Genomic DNA, 24,152 nt, shown 5'->3' with positions numbered 1-24,152 from the left:
CCTTGTCAGCATGCTGTAAGAACGCCCAGCCACACAGGACCAGCGCCTGCACCCTGCACCTCCACCAGTGGGACCCCTCCAGAGCGCTCTCACAGGTATGCCCTGCTGCACCAGCGTCCCCCTGTGGCAGGCCGTGACACTGTCCTGGGAATAGGAAGCAGCAGGAGAGGGAATGACTGGGTGCTGGGAGGAAATAGGAGACGTGTGGTAAATCGGTAGATTTGCGCCCTCTGCAGGAGACACTTGGTACTGCACACTGGAAGCCTCCATGCGGAGGGAGGTGTTGCACAATGGTATAGTAGTCTATAATAGTAATTGGTGCAGGAATATATTGGTGGACACTGCATGCGCTTCTAGTGTTGCGTTTCCACTCATTTAGCGTCTGAGGTCCGTAGTAATGAGCCCCAACCCCAGGACCCGAGTGGGCCATCACCATAGATGAGAGGGAGCATTGCACGGGGATGAAACGTGTGCATTGTGTAGCCAGGAGTCCAGCACAAAGAAAATGTCTGGGAGGTGCAACAGCATGGACACCGGGCCTGGCATCCGGGAGGAGTAAAGAGCTGACCAGGCCCCCGCAGTAATATCCTTCTCCCGGCCTGACCCCACAAACGTGGAAGCATATAGTCCCGCCGTCCTCCAAAGGTGCACAAAAAAACTTTACACTGTAAGTCCCATTACACATTAAAGCACACCGTAATGCCTATTACACATTATACCACACACCGTAATACCCTTAACGCATTATGCCACATACTGTAATGTCCATTACTCATTATATCAAATGCCATAATGCCCTTTACACATTGTTCCACACACCGAAATGCCCATTACACATTATACCACACATCATAATGCCTATTACACATTATACCACACACCGTAATGATCATTACTCATTATACCACACGCCATAATACCCTTTATACATTATTCCACACACTGTAATGCCCATTACTCATTATATCAAATGCCATAATGCCCTTTACACATTGTTCCACACACCGAAATGCCCATTACACATTATACCACACACCATAATGGCCATTACACATTATACCACATACTGTAATGCCCATTACACATTATTCCACACACCAAAATGCCCATTACACATTATACCACACACTGTAATGCTCATTACACATTATACCACACACCGTAATGCCTATTATACATTATTCCACACACAATGTAATGTCTATTATACTGTACATTATTACACATACCGTAATGCCTATTACACATTATACCACACACACCGTAATGCCTTTTATACATTATTCCACACACAATGTAATGTCTATTATACATTATTACACATACCGTAATGCCTATTACACATTATACCACACATTGTAATGCCCATTACTCATTATACCACAAACTGTAATGCCCGTTACTCATTATACCACAAACTGTAATGCCCATTACACATAATACCACACCCCTTAATGCTTATTACATACATGCCGCTGATACAAGTTTTGTAGAGTCCAGGGCAGGCAGAGAACTACAATACTTGTGTTAGCTGCACAGCAGCAGCAGCAGCCGCGCAGGCAGGTGATCTGGACGGACAGAGACTTGTAGAAGGGCAGACCCGTCTTCCAGAGGCAACAGCGGGACGAGCGTTGCGGTGCCCCATGCAGTTCCGCAGCTGTCCCCCCTGTATGGCCCTGCGCTGCAATTTAATGCAAATTCCTTCCCTAGTGTACATCCAGGCATCCTAATATACAAGTTCTGAGATGCCCAACTCAGCATCTTACCCATAGTATCACCGGAGTGGGGGCACTGTGTGGGATAATATGAGCTGGCGGCTCTAGAGTGCGGTGCTGGGAGTATTAATACTCCCATAAATGATATCAAGGTATATAATATTATACCCACTGTTCCAATACATGGACAGGAGGACACGGGGATGACAGAGGGGCGTGAGTTGCTACAGGTAATTATAACAGATTGTATAAGCACCGATGGAGGAAGCGAGTATATAGGGAGAATCTAGTATTGGACGACCAATGAGAGCACCATTATATACACTGAAGTACTGCATCTGCTGTCTACCAACCTAGTATCGGTGCTGCTTCCAGCTAGGTCTGCTGCTCTGTCGCACCTATATACTCATGTCCTGGTATTCGGGACTCTGATTGTTATCCTCTACCAGAGCTTCATTGTCTGCTGACAGCACTGTGTGCATGTTCCTTTGTACTTCTACCTGTTTCAATGTATTCACACAGAACAACAAACCACCAATGAGAAGCGATATCTCCGGCCAAATATGATCAGAGTTTAACATTCTCTGAAAATATTTCCATCACCCGATCTTACATTAATTTTATTACTTATATATGGAGTGTGTGTGCGTGTGTATGTGTGAATGTGTGTGTGCTTGTGTATGTGTGAATGTGTGTGTATGGTGTGTGTGTCTTCTCCAAATTTAACATGTGACAGTTCCGTTCTAACTACCAATAATAGTCTTGTTTTCCTCTTGTCCTATCACTGTACTCTTGGACGCAGCAGTATATAATGTTTCTGTGATTATTGCTTTTAAGCTTCTATATAGCAAATATTAAAGATTATATACACTAAGTGTTTACTATACCGATTAATTACTCAACCAATATTTGGGGGGGTTGAAATGAGTTCCCCTCCCAACCCCCAGCGCTCCTTGTTACTGGCAGAGTGTCAGTAAGACAATGTTGGGCAATATTTACTTACAGAAAGGAGAAGGAAGTGATTACTACAAGACACCCTTTATATGCCGCTAGGTTTATTACTATCGATGCGATGCTCTCCCCGTGTCCGCAGTGAGATTAGAGTGTAAGCTCTTCAGCACATTACCAGTGTCCGCCATGCTGATAGTAAACAGATCATGGATCACTTTCTAGAAAAGTCCAATAAAAGGTTTTTTTACATAAAAAGTTTGTTTTGTCCGATATACGGAGGGTGCAGAGCTGCGGAATAATTACATGTTCATGTCGACCTCTTAACTGTCAACCTTCCCATTGTCGACCTAATGCTTGCGTCAATCTTCCGTCCCTGTCGACCTTACCCATGTGGACCTATTTTGGGTGTCGACCTAAGGCCTGTCCACCGTAAGTGGTCGACCCAGTGCATGTCGACCTTAATACAGCCGACGTAATGACCGTGTGCGTGTGGCTTGTCTGTGTGAAGGGCAGGAAGGGGTTCGCAGTGCATGTACAGTCACATAGCAGCCACCAGAGGGCGATCTCTGCTCCCTGATGACCAATCACATCCAGGAAAAGGAGATTTTGTTTTTGTGCCATTTAGTGAAGAGGTTAATACCAGTAGCCCAGAGAGGAGGAGGAGGAGGAGGAGGAGGAGGAGATGGAGGAGGAGGAGGAACTGGGAAACAGCAACAACATCATCACAAAGTAACACAAGGCCAGTGCTTGTGCTGAGCTGCTGAAAGGTTAGTGCTGTGACTGTGTACTCATTAGAGTGCAAGCTCTGTGGGTGAGGAGGGGCCCTGCTGCTACTGTATGTGCTGTTATGGGTTACATGAGGGGGCCCTGTCCTGAGGTAGGGTCCTGCCCAATGCTGGGGTGTAACAGGTGTCACTGTGATATGCATGCAGAGTGTAAGCTCTGCTGTCCACTGGGCCTGCTCTGGAAGTAGTCTGAAGCCCAGCAGTGAGATTAGAGTGCAAGCTCTGTGGGCGAGGAGGGGCCCTGCTGCTACTGTATGTGCTGTTATGGGTTACATGGGGGGGCCCTGTGCTGAGGTAGGGTCCTGCCCAATGCTGTGGTGTAACAGGTGTCACTGTGATATGTATGCAGAGTGTAAGCTCTGCTGTCCACTGGGCCTGCTCTGGAAGTGCTCTGAAGCCCAGCAGTGAGATTAGAGTGTAAGCTCTTCAGCACATTACCGGTTACATTGTTTCCAGCACACTCCTTGCTGCCATGAGATTAGATAGTCAGCTCAGTGATACAGAGCTGTTTGGACAAGGGTATAGAGTACGCTCTGTCCTGCTTTCAGATTGGAGTGTAAGCTCTGCGGCACAACATCAGGCGGTTTCTGGGGGACTCGACTCAATTAGAGCGTCAGCTCTGCGGCACAGGGCCTGTTGGGTTACTTCTGGGTGTACAGAATGCTCCCTACCGTGGTGAGTTTAGAGCGTCAGCTCTGCGGCACAGGGCCTGTTGCGTTAATTCTGGGTGTACCGAATGCTCCCTATATTGATGAGAAGAGGGTGTAAATTTTGCTGTACAGGGTGTTTTGGGTTATTTCTGGGTGTGCAGTCCAGTATGCTCCCTCCCGTGGTGAGATTAGAGTGCAAGCTCTGTTGTCCAGGGCCCTGTCTGCATCATTTCTGGGTGTCCAGCACTAGCCGCGGTAACATACAGTATAGTGCCCTGCGGTGACACAATTGCAGCATCCCCTGATTCTCCTGTATGACACCTGTAGACGTGCCGGAGATTCCTGAAGGTGCGTTACACCTGGGACTGTAGCCCGAGGACAGGTGTGACAGGCTCCGCTCATATGTGCAAAGATGCTTTGTGATAATCACCTGTGCAGCGTAACCCACAAAGCCAAATCTACCAATGAAGAAGCACTAAGGACAGGTGTACTAAGCTGCAGAACGTGATATAGTGGAGAGTGATAAACCATCAGCCAATCAGCCCCTAACTGTCATTTTTCAAACACAGTCTGTAACGTGCGAGTTAGGAGCTGATTGGCTGGTGGGTTATCACTCTCCATTTTATCACTTTTCAAGCGTCGTAAATCATCAGGCCCCTTGGAGAGAGATAAAGTAACACCCAGTCAGCTCCTAACTGTCAGTTTCCTAACCCAGCCCGTAACATGTCAGCGAGAAACCGACTGGTGCTACTTTATCTCTCTGCACATTTTCACTCTCCAAGGCTCAGTACATAAACCCTCCTTGGCTGCTTTCCTGCCTGGTTCCGGCGCTGTGGCGTGCTTGGGAATCTCTGCGTTGGGACCTCGCTGTCCCGGAAATCAGACAGTTGCAGTGTTCTGTGTTTTCTTCCCACTGATTCAGCACTTCATAGTAAAAAGCAGGAACTGGTCTCTTTTGAAGAGACTGGGTGACGTCAGCGTCGCTGCAGCAAATAGGGGGCGTCCTGCAGCCACTGCTGCTCGCTGACAATCAGGAATCATATAGGGCAGACTGGGGATGCGCCCCATAATAACAGCTCAGGAGAAGGGACCTATTCATAAAGGATCCGTAACCTGCAGCTTCCCACGCGTCCAATGGATGAATGAGGAAACCATCAGTGTCGGAGATCATGTAGATTCCTCCTGCTCCCCCCTCCCCGGCCCTCGCCAGCAGCCATCCCCAGAGCTTTCCATGGGGACTGTCAGTAACCAGATCCCACAAGTGTAACTTTTTGGATTTTGCCTGGGTGGGCTCATCAGATGGGGTCTGTCTGTAACCGTCGGAGGGAGGGGGATCTTGTGATCCCTCTCCGGTGTATATAATTAATACAGATACTTATTCCAGAATTACAGTGCACCTGTTAATTACTCACCGTAGTCGCAGCCAATAACTCTGAGTATGTAGCAGGAGTCGGTGACGTCACCGCTGCACGGGACACTTTGGGGGGCTGTGTGTGGGGGTGAGTCACTCACATGTGACCTAAGGAAAGGGTTCAATAGCTGAGAGCACAATGGGGGATTTAATCACATAAACTCTTAGGCCCGTTGCCAAAACGGATTACTCACTCCTGCTAGTACCTCGTTATCAGACGGGCGTCCTTACGTCTCGCCCTGATCTAATATAACACCCCCCCCCAAAGCCAATTACTGCACAGAAATGCTGTTCTGTCTGTTACCCAATAGGACATGTTGGGGTGTAGTGTCCTATGTCTGTATAGGGCAGGGCTGGGCAATTGCGGCCCTCCAGATGTTGAAGAACTACACATCCCAGGATGCTTTGCATTAGTTTTGCTATGTGGCCATGCTGAAACTGATGCAAGGCATGCTGGGATGTGTAGTTCCTCAACATCTGGAGGGCCGCAATTGCCCAGCCCTGGTATAGGGTGTAATAGATGTATTATGGCCAGTGGTCAGGAAATGTTGGGGTGTAGTGTCCTATGTCTGTATAGGGTGTAATAGATGTATTATGGTCAGCGGTCAGGACATGTTGGGGTGTAGTGTCCTATGTCTGTATAGGGTGTAATAGATGTATTATGGCCGGCGGTCAGGACATGTTGGGGTGTAGTGTCCTATGTCTGTATAGGGTGTAATAGATGTATTATGGCCAGTGGTCAGGACATGTTGGGGTGTAGTGTCCTATGTCTGTATATGGTGTAATAGATGTATTATGGCCGGCGGTCAGGACATGTTGGGGTGTAGTGTCCTATGTCTGTATAGGGTGTAATAGATGTATTATGGCCGGCGGTCAGGACATGTTGGGGGGTAGTGTCCTATGTCTGTATAGGTGTAATAGATGTATTATGGTCGGTGGTCAGGACATGTTGGGGTGTAGTGTCCTATGTCTGTATAGGGTGTAATAGATGTATTATGGCCAGTCGTCAGGACATGTTGGGGTGTAGTGTCCTATGTCTGTATAGGGTGTAATAGATGTATTATGGCCGGCGGTCAGGACATGTCGGGGTGTAGTGTTCCATGTCTGTATAGGGTGTAATAGATGTATTATGGTCAGCGGTCAGGACATGTTGGGGTGTAGTGTCCTATGTCTGTATAAGGTGTAATAGATGTATTATGGCCAGCGGTCAGGACATGTTGGGGGTGTAGTGTCCTATGTCTGTATAGGGTGTAATAGATGTATTATGGCCGGCGGTCAGGACATGTTGGGGTGTAGTGTCCTATGTCTGTATAAGGTGTAATAGATGTATTATGGCCGGCGGTCAGGACATGTTGGGGTGTAGTGTCCTATGTCTGTATAGGGTGTAATAGATGTATTATGGCCAGTGGTCAGGACATGTTGGGGTGTAGTGTCCTATGTCTGTATAGGGTGTAATAGATGTATTATGGCCAGCGGTCAGGACATGTTGGGGTGTAGTGTCCTATGTCTGTATAGGGTGTAATAGATATATTATGGCCAGTGGTCAGGACATGTTGGGGGTGTATTGTCCTATGTCTGTATAGGGTGTAATAGATGTATTATGGCCAGTGGTCAGGACATGTTGGGGTGTAGTGTCCTGTGTCTGTATAGGGTGTAATAGATGTATTATGGTCAGCGGTCAGGACATGTTGGGGTGTAGTGTCCTATGTCTGTATAGGGTGTAATAGATGTATTATGGCCGGTGGTCAGGACATGTTGGGGTGTAGTGTCCTATGTCTGTATAGGGTGTAATAGATGTATTATGGCCGGTGGTCAGGACATGTTGGGGTGTAGTGTAGTGTCCTATGTCTGTATAGGGTGTAATAGATGTATTATGGCCAGCGGTCAGGACATGTTGGGGTGTAGTGTCCTATGTCTGTATAAGGTGTAATAGATGTATTATGGCCAGCGGTCAGGACATGTTGGGGGTGTAGTGTCCTATGTCTGTATAGGGTGTAATAGATGTATTATGGTCAGTGGTCAGGACATGTTGGGGTGTAGTGTCCTATGTCTGTATAGGGTGTAATAGATGTATTATGGCCGGTGGTCAGGACATGTTGGGGTGTAGTGTCCTATGTCTGTATAGGGTGTAATAGATCTGTATAGGGTGTAATAGATGTATTATGGTCAGCGGTCAGGACATGTTGGGGTGTAGTGTCCTATGTCTGTATAGGGTGTAATAGATGTATTATGGCCAGCGGTCAGGTCATGTTGGGGGTGTAGTGTCCTATGTCTGTATAGGGTGTAATAGATGTATTATGGCCAGCGGTCAGGTCATGTTGGGGTGTAGTGTCCTGTGTCTGTATAGGGTGTAGTAGATGTATTATGGCCAGCGGTCAGGACATGTCGGGGTGTAGTGTCCTATGTCTGTATAGGGTGTAATAGATGTATTATGGCCAGCGGTCAGGACATGTCGGGGTGTAGTGTCCTATGTCTGTATAGGGTGTAATAGATGTATTATGGCCAGCGGTCAGGACATGTCGGGGTGTAGTGTCCTATGTCTGTATAGGGTGTAATAGATGTATTATGGCCAGCGGTCAGGTCATGTGGGGGTGTAGTGTCCTATGGCTGTATAGGGTGTAATAGATGTATTATGGCCAGCGGTCAGGTCATGTTGGGGGTGTAGTGTCCTATGTCTGTATAGGGTGTAATAGATGTATTATGGCCAGCGGTCAGGACATGTTGGGGTGTAGTGTCCTATGTCTGTATAGGGTGTAATAGATGTATTATGGCCAGTGGTCAGGACATGTTGGGGTGTAGTGTCCTATGTCTGTATAGGGTGTAATAGATGTATTATGGGCAGCGGTCAGGACATGTTGGGGTGTAGTGTCCTATGTCTGTATAGGGTGTAATAGATGTATTATGGCCGGTGGTCAGGACATGTTGGGGTGTAGTGTCCTGTGTCTGTATAGGGTGTAATAGATGTATTATGGCCAGCGGTCAGGACATGTTGGGGGTGTAGTGTCCTATGTCTGTATAGGGTGTAATAGATGTATTATGGGCAGCGGTCAGGACATGTTGGGGTGTAGTGTCCTATGTCTGTATAGGGTGTAATAGATGTATTATGGGCAGCGGTCAGGACATGTTGGGGTATAGTGTCCTATGTCTGTATAGGGTGTAATAGATGTATTCTGGCCGGCGGTCAGGACATGTTGGGGGTGTAGTGTCCTATGTCTGTATAGGGTGTAATAGATGTATTATGGCCAGTGGTCAGGACATGTTGGGGTGTAGTGTCCTATGTCTGTATAGGGTGTAATAGATGTATTATGGCCAGCGGTCAGGACATGTTGGGGTGTAGTGTCATATGTCTGTATAGGGTGTAATAGATGTATTATGGCCAGTGGTCAGGACATGTTGGGGTATAGTGTCCTATGTCTGTATAGGGTGTAATAGATGTATTATGGCCGGCGGTCAGGACATGTTGGGGGTGTAGTGTCCTATGTCTGTATAGGGTGTAATAGATGTATTATGGCCAGCGGTCAGGACATGTTGGGGTGTAGTGTCCTATGTCTGTATAGGGTGTAATAGATGTATTATGGCCAGCGGTCAGGACATGTTGGGGTGTAGTGTCCTATGTCTGTATAGGGTGTAATAGATGTATTATGGGCAGCGGTCAGGACATGTTGGGGTGTAGTGTCCTATGTCTGTATAGGGTGTAATAGATGTATTATGGTCAGCGGTCAGGACATGTTGGGGGTGTAGTGTCCTATGTCTGTATAGGGTGTAATAGATGTATTATGGCCGGCGGTCAGGACATGTTGGGGTGTAGTGTACTATGTCTGTATAGGGTATAATAGATGTATTATGGCCAGCGGTCAGGACATGTTGGGGTGTAGTGTCCTATGTCTGTATAGGGTGTAATAGATGTATTATGGCCAATGGTCAGGACATGTTGGGGGGTAGTGTCCTATGTCTGTATAGGGTGTAATAGATGTATTATGGTCAGCGGTCAGGACATGTTGGGGTGTAGTGTCCTATGTCTGTATAGGGTGTAATAGATGTATTATGGTCAGCGGTCAGGACATGTTGGGGTGTAGTGTCCTATGTCTGTATAGGGTGTAATAGATGTATTATGGTCAGCGGTCAGGACATGTTGGGGGTGGAGTGTCCTATGTCTGTATACAGTGTAATAGATGTATTATGTCCGGCGGTCAGGACATGTTGGGAGTGTAGTGTCCTATGTCTGTATACAGTGTAATAGATGTATTATGGCCAGTGGTCAGGACATGTTGGGGGTGGAGTGTCCTATGTCTGTATAGGGTGTAATAGATGTATTATGGCCGGCGGTCAGGACATGTTGGGGGTGTAGTGTCCTATGTCTGTATAGGGTGTAATAGATGTATTATGGTCGGCGGTCAGGACATGTTGGGGGTGGAGTGTCCTATGTCTGTATACAGTGTAATAGATGTATTATGGCCGGCGGTCAGGACATGTTGGGAGTGTAGTGTCCTATGTCTGTATACAGTGTAATAGATGTATTATGGCCGGCGGTCAGGACATGTTGGGGTGTAGTGTCCTATGTCTGTATAGGGTGTAATAGATGTATTATGGCCGGCGGTCAGGACATGTTGTGGTGTAGTGTCCTATGTCTGTATAGGGTGTAATAGATGTATTATGGCCGGCGGTCAGGACATGTTGGGGTGTAGTGTCCTATGTCTGTATAGGGTGTAATAGATGTATTATGGCCGGCGGTCAGGACATGTTGGGGTGTAGTGTCCTATGTCTGTATAGGGTGTAATAGATGTATTATGGCCGGCGGTCAGGACATGTTGGGGTGTAGTGTCCTGTGTCTGTATATGGTGTAATAGATGTATTATGGCCGGCGGTCAGGACATGTTGGGAGTGTAGTGTCCTATGTCTGTATACAGTGTAATAGATGTATTATGGCCAGTGGTCAGGACATGTTGGGGGTGGAGTGTCCTATGTCTGTATAGGGTGTAATAGATGTATTATGGCCGGCGGTCAGGACATGTTGGGGTGTAGTGTCCTATGTCTGTATAGACTGTAATAGATGTATTATGGCCAGTGGTCAGGACATGTTGGGGGTGGAGTGTCCTATGTCTGTATAGGGTGTAATAGATGTATTATGGCCAGTGGTCAGGACATGTTGGGGGTGTAGTGTCCTATGTCTGTATATGGTGTAATAGATGTATTATGGCCGGCGGTCAGGACATGTTGGGCTGTAGTGTCCTATGTCTGTATAGGGTGTAATAGATGTATTATGGTCAGTGGTCAGGACATGTTGGGCTGTAGTGTCCTATGTCTGTATAGGGTGTAATAGATGTATTATGGCCAGTGGTCAGGACATGTTGGGGTGTAGTGTCCTATGTCTGTATAGGGTGTAATAGATGTATTATGGTCAGTGGTCAGGACATGTTGGGGTGTAGTGTCCTATGTCTGTATAGGGTGTAATAGATGTATTATGGCCGGCGGTCAGGACATGTTGGGGGTGGAGTGTCCTATGTCTGTATAGGGTGTAATAGATGTATTATGGCCAGTGGTCAGGACATGTTGGGGGTGGAGTGTCCTATGTCTGTATAGGGTGTAATAGATGTATTATGGCCGGCGGTCAGGACATGTTGGGAGTGTAGTGTCCCATGGAGATTGCCCCTGTGCCCGGCTACGGGAGGGTCCCTCGAGTAAGATAGACCTCTGGGCCCGGAATCTGCTCTGCCAGTCATATACTTCTTAGTGTGTGATGGTGACAGTGACGTGAGGACAGAGTGGTGGCAGACTGTGCACCAGGAGCGTCTCTGTGCCACTATAACTGGCTAACGTGTGGTCGGTGACCATGGACAGATCTCCTCCTGACATTTCCAGCTTTACTGTGTGACCCACGTGTAGGTAATCTCTCAGCAGCTGATAATAGATGTGCTGGGCACTGGCTCTGGTTGGGCTGGGCACTGGCTCTGGTTAGGCTGGGCACTGGCTCTTGTTAGGCTGGGCACTGGCTCTGGTTGGGCTGGGTACTGGCTCTGGTTAGGCTGGGCACTGGCTCTGGTTGGGCTGGGTACTGGCTCTGGTTGGGCTGGGCACTGGCTCTGGTTGGGCTGGGCACTGGTACAGGTTGGACTGGGCACTGGTACAGGCTGGGCAACGTATTAGTGCAGTTTGGGCAAGGCATTGGTACTGTTTGAGCTGGACACTGGTACAGGTTGGGCTGGGCACTGGTACAGGTTGGGCTGGGCACTGGTACAGGTTGGGCAACGTATTAGTGCAGTTTGGGCAAGGTATTGGTACTGTTTGAGCTGGGCAGTGGCTCTGGTTGGGCTGGGCACTGGCTTTGGTTGGGCTGGGCACTGGTACAGGTTGGACTGGGCACTGGTACAGGTTGGGCAACGTATTAGTGCAGTTTGGGCAAGGCATTGGTACTGTTTGAGCTGGGCACTGGCTTTGGTTGGGCTGGGCACTGGTACAGGTTGGGCTGGGCACTGGTACAGGTTGGGTAACGTATTAGTGCAGTTTGGGCAAGGTATTGGTACTGTTTGACCTGGGCTCTGGTTGGGCTAGGTACTGGTACAGGTTGTGCTGGGCACTTGGGCTGGGCACTGGCTCTGGTTTGGAGAGACATTTTTAGCAGATTCCTTATGGATGGCCAGATCCATTGGAATCAGTACACGCGCCCCCACAATGCCGGCTCCCCCCAAGCCGCTGCAGTGCCACTGTTACACCACTGCCCCCTACACCATCTGGTTATTATAGTGACACATGGATGGGTACCGTTGCTGACATGTAGCGTACACACCCCCTGTAGAGAACACACGGTACAGTGACCGGTATAGCTGGGGTCACGCGTGTTATGTTTATGTGTATAATCAGGTTGTTGTGCACTTTACACTCTGCTCAAAAATGACTTTGTCTACAATTTGTTTCCTCAATGGCTGAGAGGGGGGAGAGGGGGGTGAGGTCATTGCACCGACCACTATCATGCTTATCAGAATGTGCTCATTAAACAGCCATGTTTGCTGATGTTGTCTTTAGGCTGTAAAGATTATTTTGGTAGTTAGATAAAACTTTTATTTTTAGTGATATATTTGTGTTACAACTTAAATGTAAAAGGAACTAAATAGATGAATAATAAGACAGTGATACAAATGTTTTAAAAAAGGAGGCAAGCTGGTGTCCGCGCAGGAGGTCAAAGGGGACAGAAGAGAGATAGGAGACTGGGTTGGGATTAGGGGGACAGAGATGAGACACAGGAATTCAATGGGTTGCGGGGGACAGAGATGAGGGGAGGTGAAAGGGGACAGATGAGAGATAGGAGGCAGGGTTGGGGTTAGGGGACAGAGATGAGTGGAGGTGAAAGAGGACAGATGAGTGATAGGAGGCAGAGTTTGGGTTAGGGGGACCGAGTTGAGGTGAAAGAGGACAGATGAGTGATAGGAGGCAGGGTTGGATTTAGGGGGACAGAGATGAGGGGAGGTGGAGGGGGACAGATGAGTGAAAGGAGGCAGAGTTGGATTTAGGGGGACAGAGATGAGGGGAGGTGGAAGGGGACAGATGAGAGATAGGAGGCAGAGTTTGGGTTGGGGGGACCGAGATGAGGCGAGGTGAAAGAGGACAGATGAGTGAAAGGAGGCAGGGTTGGATTTAGGGGGACATAGATGAGGGGAGGGGAGGTGGAAGGAGAAAGATGAGAGATAGGAGGCAGAGTTGGGGTTAGGGGTCAGCGATGAGGCAAAGAAAGTCATGGGGATGAGGGGGACAGTGGTGAGTACAGATGAGTGAGGCAGGGTTGGGGTTAGGGGGACAGAGATGAGACACAGGAATTCAGTTGGTTGCGGGGGACAGAGATAAGAGTAGGTGAAAGGGGACAGATGACTGTTAGGAGGCAGGGTTTGGGTTAGGGGACAGAGAGGAGGGGAGGTGAAAGAGGAGAGATAGGAGGCAGGGTTGGGGTTAGGTGGACAGAGATGAGATGGTTGTAGGGTCCACAGGAGCACCCACCTCACCCTGCACCCATAAAGTGTATGTACCTTTCTGGAGGTACTTATGGGATCAGTTGGTATGCAAACAGGGATCCTGGCCCTTACCTTGGTACGCGACCTGGCTAATGCAGTCCAATCCCCGCACCCATCTTCCACAGTCTAGGAGGCAGCTTACCCAGATGAGCGGAGATCAGATACATGGCTGAATGTATATATGGGGGTGCTGTACAGTTGACCACGTATGTTTGTATAGCGTGTAGGTGCATATGATGTTTTTGCGTGATGCGGTTACACAGGCCGAGTATCTGGCGGTAGCACAGCGGGGCGATGGGGTAACCTTGTTTATGACGTTACTGTAAATGTGTTTGTGTAGGGGACAGTGTCAGGGGTGCGCTTCCTGTGTACCACCGCGCTAATAAGGGAAATGTTCCCAGCGATGAGCCATAACTCCGCAGACACAGCCGTTATTAAGGAATCACAGAATACTGTAAGTGTAATCTCTGTCTGGTTAAGGCCGTCATTGTTCTGTGCCCAGACTTTCACCCGGATGCCAGCCAATTATTGTAATGTTTGTTGTGCGCAAAACTTCCTGCTCGTCCTGTGCTCATCGCTAAGCAGGAAATACGCACAGCAAGTCTTTGTGCGCACCGTATACTTATTACAGGCCAGTTATTATATAGCGCACACATATTCCATAGCGCTGTACAGAGGATATTTACCCATTCACATCAGTTCCTGCCCCAGTGGAGCTTCTACTCTTTGGGGGTGATTCATACCTGGTTGGCATCCCCGGGCAGATGGTGTGGGCATGGGCAAATATGTATAGGCCTTTGGCGACCATCACACTGGCCGAGGCGTTCCCTTTGTGAAGGGAGGGAAGGGTGCAGGCGAACGCCCGCTGATTTATGGGTTTCCCCATAAAACCACTTGTTTCCCTGGTAATGCAGGTGTGGCGATGTCTGAGTGGGGCCGGCGGGCAGCTGGCGTCACATGACAGAATTTGGCAATCTCCATAGGAAATAAAAGTCTAGACTAACTTTTATTTGCGGATGAGAAAAAAAAATCATTCCATTGTCGGCGACCGAGCGCAGCGTCGCGAACCGTCCACGCGCTGTTACACAAGGGGTCACTTTTGTTGGGAGCCAATGAACTTCTCATTACGGTACAGTATATTTTTGGCGTGTGGGAGGAAACCGGAGCACCCGGAGGAAGCCCATGCAAGTATTGGGGGGACATACAAACATTTATTATTATTATTATATTTTTTTTATAAGGAGCCACAAGTGTTTTGCAGAAACCTACAGAGGGCATACAATAGAACAGTACAGAGGGCCTACAATAGAACAGTACAGAGGGCCTACAATAGAACAGTACAGAGGGCCTGCAATAGAACAGTACAGAGGGCATGCAATGGAACAGTACAGAGGGCATGCAATGGAACAGTACAGAGGGCATGCAATGGAACAGTACAGAGGGCATACTATGGAACAGTACAGAGGTCATACGATGGAACAGTACAGGGGGCATACGATGGAACAGTACAGGGGGCATACGATGGAACAGTACAGGGGGCATACGATGGAACAGTACAGGGGGCATACGATGGAACAGTACAGGGGGCATACGATGGAACAGTACAGGGGGCATACGATGGAACAGTACAGGGGGCATACGATGGAACAGTACAGAGGGCATACGATGGAACAGTACAGAGGGCATACAATGGAACAGTACAGAGGGTATACAATGGAACAGTACAGAGATCATACAATAGAACAGTACAGGGGGCATACAATGGAACAGTACAGGGGGCATACGATGGAATAGTACAGGGGGCATACAATGGAATAGTACAGGGGGACAAAACGTAACCTTACAGTAAATAAATAACAGTAATACTAGTACAGGTAAGAGAGCACCACAATACAATACACATTACAGCTTAGATGTAAGTAGTGAGGACGTGATTCGGATACCACTAGGGCATACCCTCCCGAATGGCCGGGAGGCTCCCGCGAATCAGGTGCTTCTCCCGGCTCCCCCGGAAAGGTGGGCAAGTCTCCTGCCTCACCCCTGCAGCCCCTGCTCCTCTCTTCCATGCTGCAAAAAATCCAGAATTGTGTGGGTCGGGTCCGCGGGTAGGGGGTGGGGCTAAAATGATGAGAATTGCATAACTTTAGCCCTTTCCCCAATCTGCGGACCCTTGAATTGCCGAGGCTGTCATGGGGGCGTGGCTTGGTGACATCAGCCTCATCCCCCCCTTGAAATGTAACCTTGTCCCGCCCCCCTATCACTCCTAAAAAAAAGTAGGCAGGTATGTACTAGGGGCTGGTGACCAAAGCTGGAGATGAGTATATGGACGAGGATGGTCGCGGAGTGTGTGAGTGGGGGAGAGCTCTGAGTGACATGTGCGGAGACAACAGCGTCCTGCTCACACACTGGGGCTGATTCTATGTTGGCGCAGATGTGGCTGCTTTTCCATATGGCCGTAGCATTCCCGTTTACTGTCTTGTGGTAATCTGCTTGTGTATACCGTTCATCCGTACGCCAGCGTCTGTGCAGTCACATGGTCTCCACCCAGTTACCCACAAGTCCGTCCCTATGCGTATATCTGACTTGGCACTTGGACGATCACAGATTTTCTTTCCTCCTAAACTTGGCACAGTCTAATTGCTAAGTTGACTTTATGAAAGAGCTTTCTTGTGTTTGTGGCGTTTTAGTCCTTTAATTGGGATTTTGCAGCAGTTCTTTAAACAGGCATTTCCAAACGACGGCCCTTCAGCTGTTGTGAAACTACACATCCCAGCATGCCTTGCCATCGTTTTAGCATTCCCTAATAGCAAAACTGTGGCAAGGCATGATGGGATGTGTAGTTTCACAACAGCCGGAGGGCCATAGTTTGCACATGCCTTTTTTTCGGAGTTTTGAGCAGTAATAATCCCCTTTCTCCCACTCTATTCCTGCGTCACCTCGGGCTAATGACTGTCGGACCCCTGTACCACACCCGGGTGCCACACCCTGTCTGATTTTTAATGGGCAAAACGTGCCCTACATGTAGCAGCACCCTGCTAAAATAGCCTTGTCCGCCCGCCCTCGCAGCTGCTGTTCGGAGAGCTTGGGGGAAGCCCTGCACCCCCTTAGGTCCTGGCCATGCCCCCGAAACAGAGACGACAAAGAGCCACCACATTCAAAGTGTCACTGTCCTGCTGTGATCCTGGAGGGATACAACTTTACCCATAAGTGAAATAGTATTTTGTATCCATCAAGCATTACGGCTTTTGGTCACATTAAATACATGTAATAATGTTCTGTCTGTGTTCTTCAATGATTCGTATGTCAGGATCAGGTTTATAATGCAACATCTAATCAGGGAATTGTTAAATTCAGTCGTGGGGTCATCCTGCCACCAGTCCGGGAATACAGGGAGACTTCCGAAGCTCTTGAAGTAAATTGTAACGGCGACCGGACTGGTTATTAGTGAGGGGTATTGGGATTCTGCCATTTAGAAGTTGTACCTCTGTCGCTTTCCCCATTGTTGTGACATCCTGCGTATAAGAACAATGAAACCTTGTGTCCTCGGGTATTTCCTTCATGACTTAACCGACTCTTCCTGCTCCGTAATCCTTCTGTGACGCGCTGCTTCTGCGCTACATTGCTTTCAGAGTTTGTAACCCTGCGTCATGACTCATGCCCGTCGGCTATAATGGATGCAGGGTTTGTGGGGCTCACAGGCCCCTGGGACCGGGTGAGATGGTGATGGGTGGGTTTGTGGCACATCATTAGTCACCTCTCCGGGAGCAGAAATCACCAGGAGAATGTCGCGGTGTCCAATGTTGCCGGACTGACACCTTTCACTGCACATCATTGTGTGTATGATGTCACGCATACCCCCCCCCAACGATTGGTCATTGCCACCCCCGCCGCTACATAAACTGTGATCACGGGGTGACTGCGGTGCTTGTGGCGAAAACCACGGTCTGCAATTTCTGTCACTTTGCCTGCGGTATTGAATCAGGCCTGTAATCGGGAATCCTGACACCCTCTATGGGCCATTGGGTCAACACTATTAAGGTCCGTCATACATTGGTTGCCCACTAAAGGTCATGCCTACGGTCGGCAGGTCTGTTCTCCCTCCCTAATGGATTGTAGGGCAGAAATATTGCATTTCCGCACATGTCAACTAAAAAAATAAATAAATAAATAAAAGTGAAAAATCCATGTTGACCTTTCCTTTAGACTGTCTATTGACCTTCCCAATGTCAACCTAATGCTTGTGTCAACCTTTTGACCCTGTCGACCTTCAGTCCCCGGTTCCGTTATCTCTGTCGCTGTCATAGGCTTCTGCCCATGCCTCGGAGGGTACGGTTCATTTGGATCGACCACTGAAAATCGACAGGGCTTAGGTTGACACCTGAAATAGGTTGACATGAATTAGGATTGTGTCGACCTCCCTTAGCCATGTCAACCGATTTCAGGTCTCGACCTAAGCACCATCGACCATCAGTGTTGGACCCAGTGACCATATCCCGTCTCGGATACGGGGATGTGATCTCGGGGTGTTCTCTGTCAGAACATCGCTGTTATTAGTTCCTCATCTGCTGTCTGAGTAATGAGGAAGTCACAGACAGGGAGGGTAAGGTGGACAGAGCCGGGAGAGTCCCTCCGACATACAAGGTACGTGCCCTGCTGCCGTGACAACAGAGGGTCTGTCAGTGGGGAGGGCAGTAACCAGAGGACTGCTCCAGGCAGGCCTGAGCAGCTTAGTGGTATCCGGCGGTAACAGATGCAGGCTACCCTGAGGGGACAGTGACACCCTCTCCCTCTCTCTCTGTCTGTGTCTCTCTCTCTATCTCCCTCTCCGCATAGAATGTGTTACCGCGGAGGAAAATCTCACTTGGGGCCTAATTCATGCTGCGCCCACTCTAGCGCCTGTTGGCGGAGTTGTGGCAGCGATAATATGCAAATGCTAGTTTCAGCCTCCGCGTAAAGTACTGGCCTGTGCCTGAAGCCCTGGATCCGCGCTGATTCTTGACACGCGCCGTCGGGCTCACACCTGCGCTGCTGCAGTTTTCCGCCTGGCTATGGCCATCTGTGCACCTGATAATGCAGCCGCCATCGCTGATGCTCCAATAAGACACCTACCGGGTGGAATATTTTGGTGCTCTGCTCCCACTCACCCCCGGGGAACGGCCATCTCTGTGCTGCGCCATTTCTGTCTGTGTCGTATGCAGCAATGCCTTCGTGCGGCACTCAGGCTAACGCATGCACTGTAGCGAATCGGGAACATCGGCGCTATGTGCAGTTTGTGTCCAATCAGAATCAGGCTCTTGGTATTTGCCCACACCGGTTTTCCCGCCTGGTTGAGGTGCGCAGAATTAGCGTTGTTATATCGGGGACATTATGCGCTAGATCACTGATCATTGTCATTTAGCTGTAAGTTCAGATCAGGACATTTCTGGGGGGAGAATCTGTAACGTTCATACAATGACTCAATGACCTGTTCTCCTTACATTGGGGGTTATTCTAGTTCATTCTTTCTGACAAAATCTTTCTTAGATGGACAAAACCATGTGCACTGCAGGTGGGGCAGATGTAACTTGTGCAGAGAGAATTAGATTTGGGTGGGGTTTTTCTTCAAAGTGAGATCTATATTGCAGTGTAAAATCATGCAGTCAGTATTTTCCCTGCACAGAAACAAAAAAACTCACCCAAATCTAATTCTCTCTGCACATGTTACATCTGCCCCCCTGCAGTGCACATGGTTTTGTCCATCTAAGAAGGATTTTGTCAGAAAGATTGAACTAGAATAAACCCCATTGTTATCAGTATACTGCGTGTTCCGTGTTGTTACAGTACAGAGCTGTGCAGTCATACAGTATATACATTACATACGTGATAGAGCTACATATGATAACATACAGTATATACATTACATACGTGATAGATACATATGATTACATACCGTGTATACATACGTGATAGAGCTACATATGGTAACATACCGTGTATACATACGTGATAGAGCTACATATGGTAACATACCGTGTATACATACGTGATAGAGATACATATGATAACATACAGTGTGTACATACGTGATAGAGATACATATGATAACATACAGTGTGTACATACGTGATAGAGATACATATGATAACATACAGTGTGTACATACGTGATAAAGATACAGTAGATAAGAGGTGTGTGACAGGTGCGCCAGGGCCACAAGTGACGTCCCATGGTGTATTTCCCCTAATTGTTGTATATTGAAATGTTCAATGTGTGCTCCCTATTTAGGGGCTGCAGAACACTGACACTTGGGGTCCCAGCACACTGACACCTGGGGCGAAATGTAATAGGGAGTGATTTTTTTTATTTTTTCGCAAAAACTGCCGTTTTCGAGCATTTCCCGAAAATCGCATATTTTATTGGGTGCGATTCGCTGCAAAAATCGCAGACCGGGATATAGGCACGCCCACCAGCCAATGATGGTTCATCATGGGGGTTTTCCCAGACCATCATTGGCTGGTGGGCGGGCCTAAGTCCCGGTCGAGTGGCGGAGCCCCAGATGTAAACAGAAGACCGGACCGTGATTACAGTGCTGCTGGGCACCCGGAGAAGCGCTGAAGACGTCTGGTAAGTATGTTTTATCTCCACAGGTACCCCAGTGGATTCTACAGGACAAGTTGACCCATCTACTATCAACATACAGTAGGTGAGTATGGATGAATGGGCTCCGTGAGAAATAACGTTTTACTGTAAGTGTGTGTGTATTTAAATATTTGTGCTACTGTGGGACTAAAAGTCCCAGCGGGCCCTTTATTGCTCCACATGCTGGGACTTGTGGTTTTCCATGTCCCTGCATGTGGTGCAGGCTTGCTGGGACTCATAGTTCCACATCAGTATACAATAATTTTTCTATATTTTTACACCATTCATCAGCTCGATGCCCATCGCCCAGGGGCATCGAGGACAGCCCCGGGCTTCAGCATGGGCAAGTAAGCTCTGGAGGGAGGGGGGACCCCTTCTTTGGGGGGGGGGGGGTCCCCACTTCCCCACTTCCCCAGGACCCCTGCCCATGCTGACTGGTCAGGGGGTGAATGCTTTGGCCGGGGGGACTTGTATAAAAAGTCACCCCCGGCTGTGGCATTACCCTGCTGGCTGGTTGGGCCCGGTGCTGGTTCTTTAAATATGGGGGATCCCTAGTAATTTTGTCCCCGTATTTTGGGAACCAGGACCGGCCCTTGAGCCTAGTGCTGGTTTTATTAAATCCAGGGGACCCCAACTTGTTTGTTCCTGTGATTTTATGAAACCAGGACCGGCTCTTTGAGCCCGGGGCTGGTTATGCTCAGGAGGGGGGACCCCACACCGTTTTTTCCCCGTTTTTTTTTTTTTACACAAAATCGCATGTTTTAAAATGTGAAAATCGCCCGAAATCGCACCATATTGCACTTTTTTGCGATTTTTTATTTTTTTTTAAGGTGCGCTTTGCTGCGATTTTTTTTTCTCAACAACAAAACCGCAACCCATTACATTTCGCCCCTGGGGTCCCGGCACGTTGACACCTGGGTCTCTGAACAATGCCACGCTGACACCTGGGGTCCCAGAACACTGGCACACTAACTCCGGTCACTGCCTCCTCGGGAGCTCCAGAGGCCAGGACGTATAGGTGACGCCACTGCCTGCTGGGGAGATCCAGAGGCCAGGACGTATAGGTGACGCCACTGCCTGCTGGGGAGATCCAGAGGCCAGGCCATAAAAGTGACGTCACTGCCTCCTAGGGAGATCCAGAGGCCAGGCCGTAAAGGTGACGACACTGCCTTCTAGGGAGATCCAGAGGCCAGGCCGTATAGGTGACGTCACTGCCTAATGGGGAGCCTCAGAGGTCAGGCCGTATAGGTGACGTCACTGCCTAATGGGGAGCTCCAGAGGTCAAAACATATAGGTAACGCCACTGCCTAACTGGGAGCTCCAGAGGTCAGGATGTATAGGTGACGTCGCTGCCTCCTAGGGAGACTCAGAGGCCGTGCAGTCAGATTTGGGTTTTTAAAAAGTAATAATAATAATTTGGTACTTATGTATTATCTGGGCTCCCATGTTAAATGCACCCCATTTTTTCATACCCCTACTATCCAACTACGCATGGAGTTGATTTTATATAGTGTGGCGAGCGCAGCGAGCCACCGTGCCCGAAGCGTGGCGAGCGCAGCGAGCCCCGCAAGGGGACGCGGTCTCATAAGAAAAACGGGAGCCCAGATATTACATAAGTACCAATAATTTTTAAAAAGACATAAAATTCGTTAGTTTTTAGCACAAATCCAGGGAATAATGTTTGCGTGTGCCACTAATGTACTGTAGATATTTCCATAGCCTGCGTGTAACGAGGGTTCCTCTGTGTGTGACGTCTGTTATCACGTTTCCTGAGCATGATCTGAGAAAAGGAAACATATACAATGGTCCAAACCACATGCCCAGCATAGGAAGCAGGAAGCGCTGACTTCCCGGGTGATCTTCCCAGCATATATACCATGATGTACTCTGTATACCTAGCACACACATGTCCATATATACCATGATGTACTCTGTATACCTAGCACGTGTCCATATATACCATGATGTACTCTGTATACCTAGTACATGTCCATATATACCATGATGTACTCTGTATACCTAGCACGTGTCCATATATACCATGGTGTACTCTGTATACCTAGCACGTGTCCATATATACCATGGTGTACTCTGTATACCTAGCGTGTGTCCATATATACCATGATGTACTCTGTATACGTAGCACGTGTCCATATATACCATGATGTACTCTGTATACGTAGCACGTGTCCATATATACCATAATGTACTCTGTATACCTAGCACGTGTCCATATATACCATGATGTACTCTGTATACCTAGCACGTGTCCATATATACCATGATGTACTCTGTATACCTAGCACGTGTCCACATATACCATGGTGTACTCTGTATACGTAGCACGTGTCCATATATACCATGATGTATTCTGTATACGTAGCACGTGTCCATATATACCGTGATGTACTCTGTATACGTAGCACGTGTCCATATACCATGATGTACTCTGTATACGTAGCACGTGTCCATATATACCGTGATGTACTCTGTATACGTAGCACGTGTCCATATATACCATGATGTACTCTGTATACGTAGCACGTGTCCATATATACCATGATGTGCTCTGTATACGTAGCACACACGTGTCCATATATATACCATGATGTACTCTGTATACGTAGCACGTGTCCATATATACCATGATGTACTCTGTATACCTAGCACGTGTCCATATATACCATGATTTACTCTGTATACCTAGCACGTGTCCATATATACCATGATTTACTCTGTATACCTAGCACGTGTCCATATATACCATGATGCACTCTGTATACGTAGCACGTGTCCATATATACCATGATGTACTCTGTATACGTAGCACGTCACGTGTCCATATATATACCATGATGTACTCTGTATACCTAGCACGTGTCCATATACCATGGTGTACTCTGTATACGTAGCACGTGTCCATATACCATGGAGTACTCTGTATACCTAGCATGTGTCCATATACCATGGTGTCCATATATACCATGATGTACTCTGTATACATAGCACACACGTGTGCATATATACCGTGATGTACTCTGTATACGTAGCACGCACGTGTCCATATATACCATGATGTACTCTGTATACGTAGCACGTGTCCATATATACCATGATGTACTCTGTATACGTAGCACGTGTCCATATATACCATGATGTACTCTGTATACGTAGCTCGTGTCCATATATACCATGATGTACTCTGTATACGTAGCACGTGTCCATATATACCATGATGTACTCTGTATACGTAGCTCGTGTCCATATATACCATGATGTACTCTGTATACGTAGCACACACGTGTCCATATATACCATGACGTACTCTGTATACGTAGCACACACGTGTCCATATATACCATGACGTACTCTGTATACCTAGCACGTGTCCATATATACCATGATGTACTCTGTATACCTAGCACGTGTCCATATATACCATGACGTACTCTGTATACATAGCACGCGTCCATATATATATATACCATGACGTACTCTGTAGACGTAGCATGCACGTGTCCATATATACCATGATGTACTCTGTATACGTAGCATGCACGTGTACATATATACCATGATGTACTCTGTATACGTAGCACGTGTCCATATATACCATGACGTAATCTGTATACGTAGCACGTGTCTATACATATACGTACCATGATGTACTCTGTATACGTAGCACGTGTCCATATATACCATGATGTACTCTGTATACGTAGCACGTGTCCATATATACCATGATGTACTCTGTATACGTAGCATGCACGTGTCCACATATACCATGATGTACTCTGTATACGTAGCACGTGTCCATATATACCATGGTGTACTCTGTATACGTAGCATGTGTCCATATATACCATGATGTACTCTGTATACCTAGCACGTGTCCATATATACCATGATGTACTCTGTATACCTAGCACGTGTCCATATATACCATGATGTACTCTGTATACGTAGCACGTGTCCATATATACCATGATGTACTCTGTATACCTAGCACGTGTCCATATATA

The 24,152-nt window shown here is 47.9% G+C and overlaps 1 protein-coding gene across 1 annotated transcript in view; it reads left to right on the top strand.

Annotated features, from left to right (window-relative positions):
- Positions 1-3,330: 3,330 nt before the first annotated feature.
- ARAP1 (ArfGAP with RhoGAP domain, ankyrin repeat and PH domain 1) overlaps positions 3,331-24,152 on the top strand; it is a 199,326-nt gene continuing 178,504 nt past the window's right edge. The window contains exon 1 of the mRNA XM_083170539.1: positions 3,331-3,433. The gene's annotated coding sequence lies outside the window, so the exon portion shown is untranslated. The remainder of the gene's footprint in view (positions 3,434-24,152) is intronic.

Source organism: Crinia signifera, chromosome 2 (assembly GCF_055691185.1).
Source record: "Crinia signifera chromosome 2, ASM5569118v1, whole genome shotgun sequence".
In the NCBI taxonomy this organism is placed as follows: domain Eukaryota; kingdom Metazoa; phylum Chordata; class Amphibia; order Anura; family Myobatrachidae; genus Crinia; species Crinia signifera.
The sequence above is the reverse complement of the archived record's forward strand: the minus strand, read 5'-3'. Positions and strand labels throughout refer to the sequence as shown.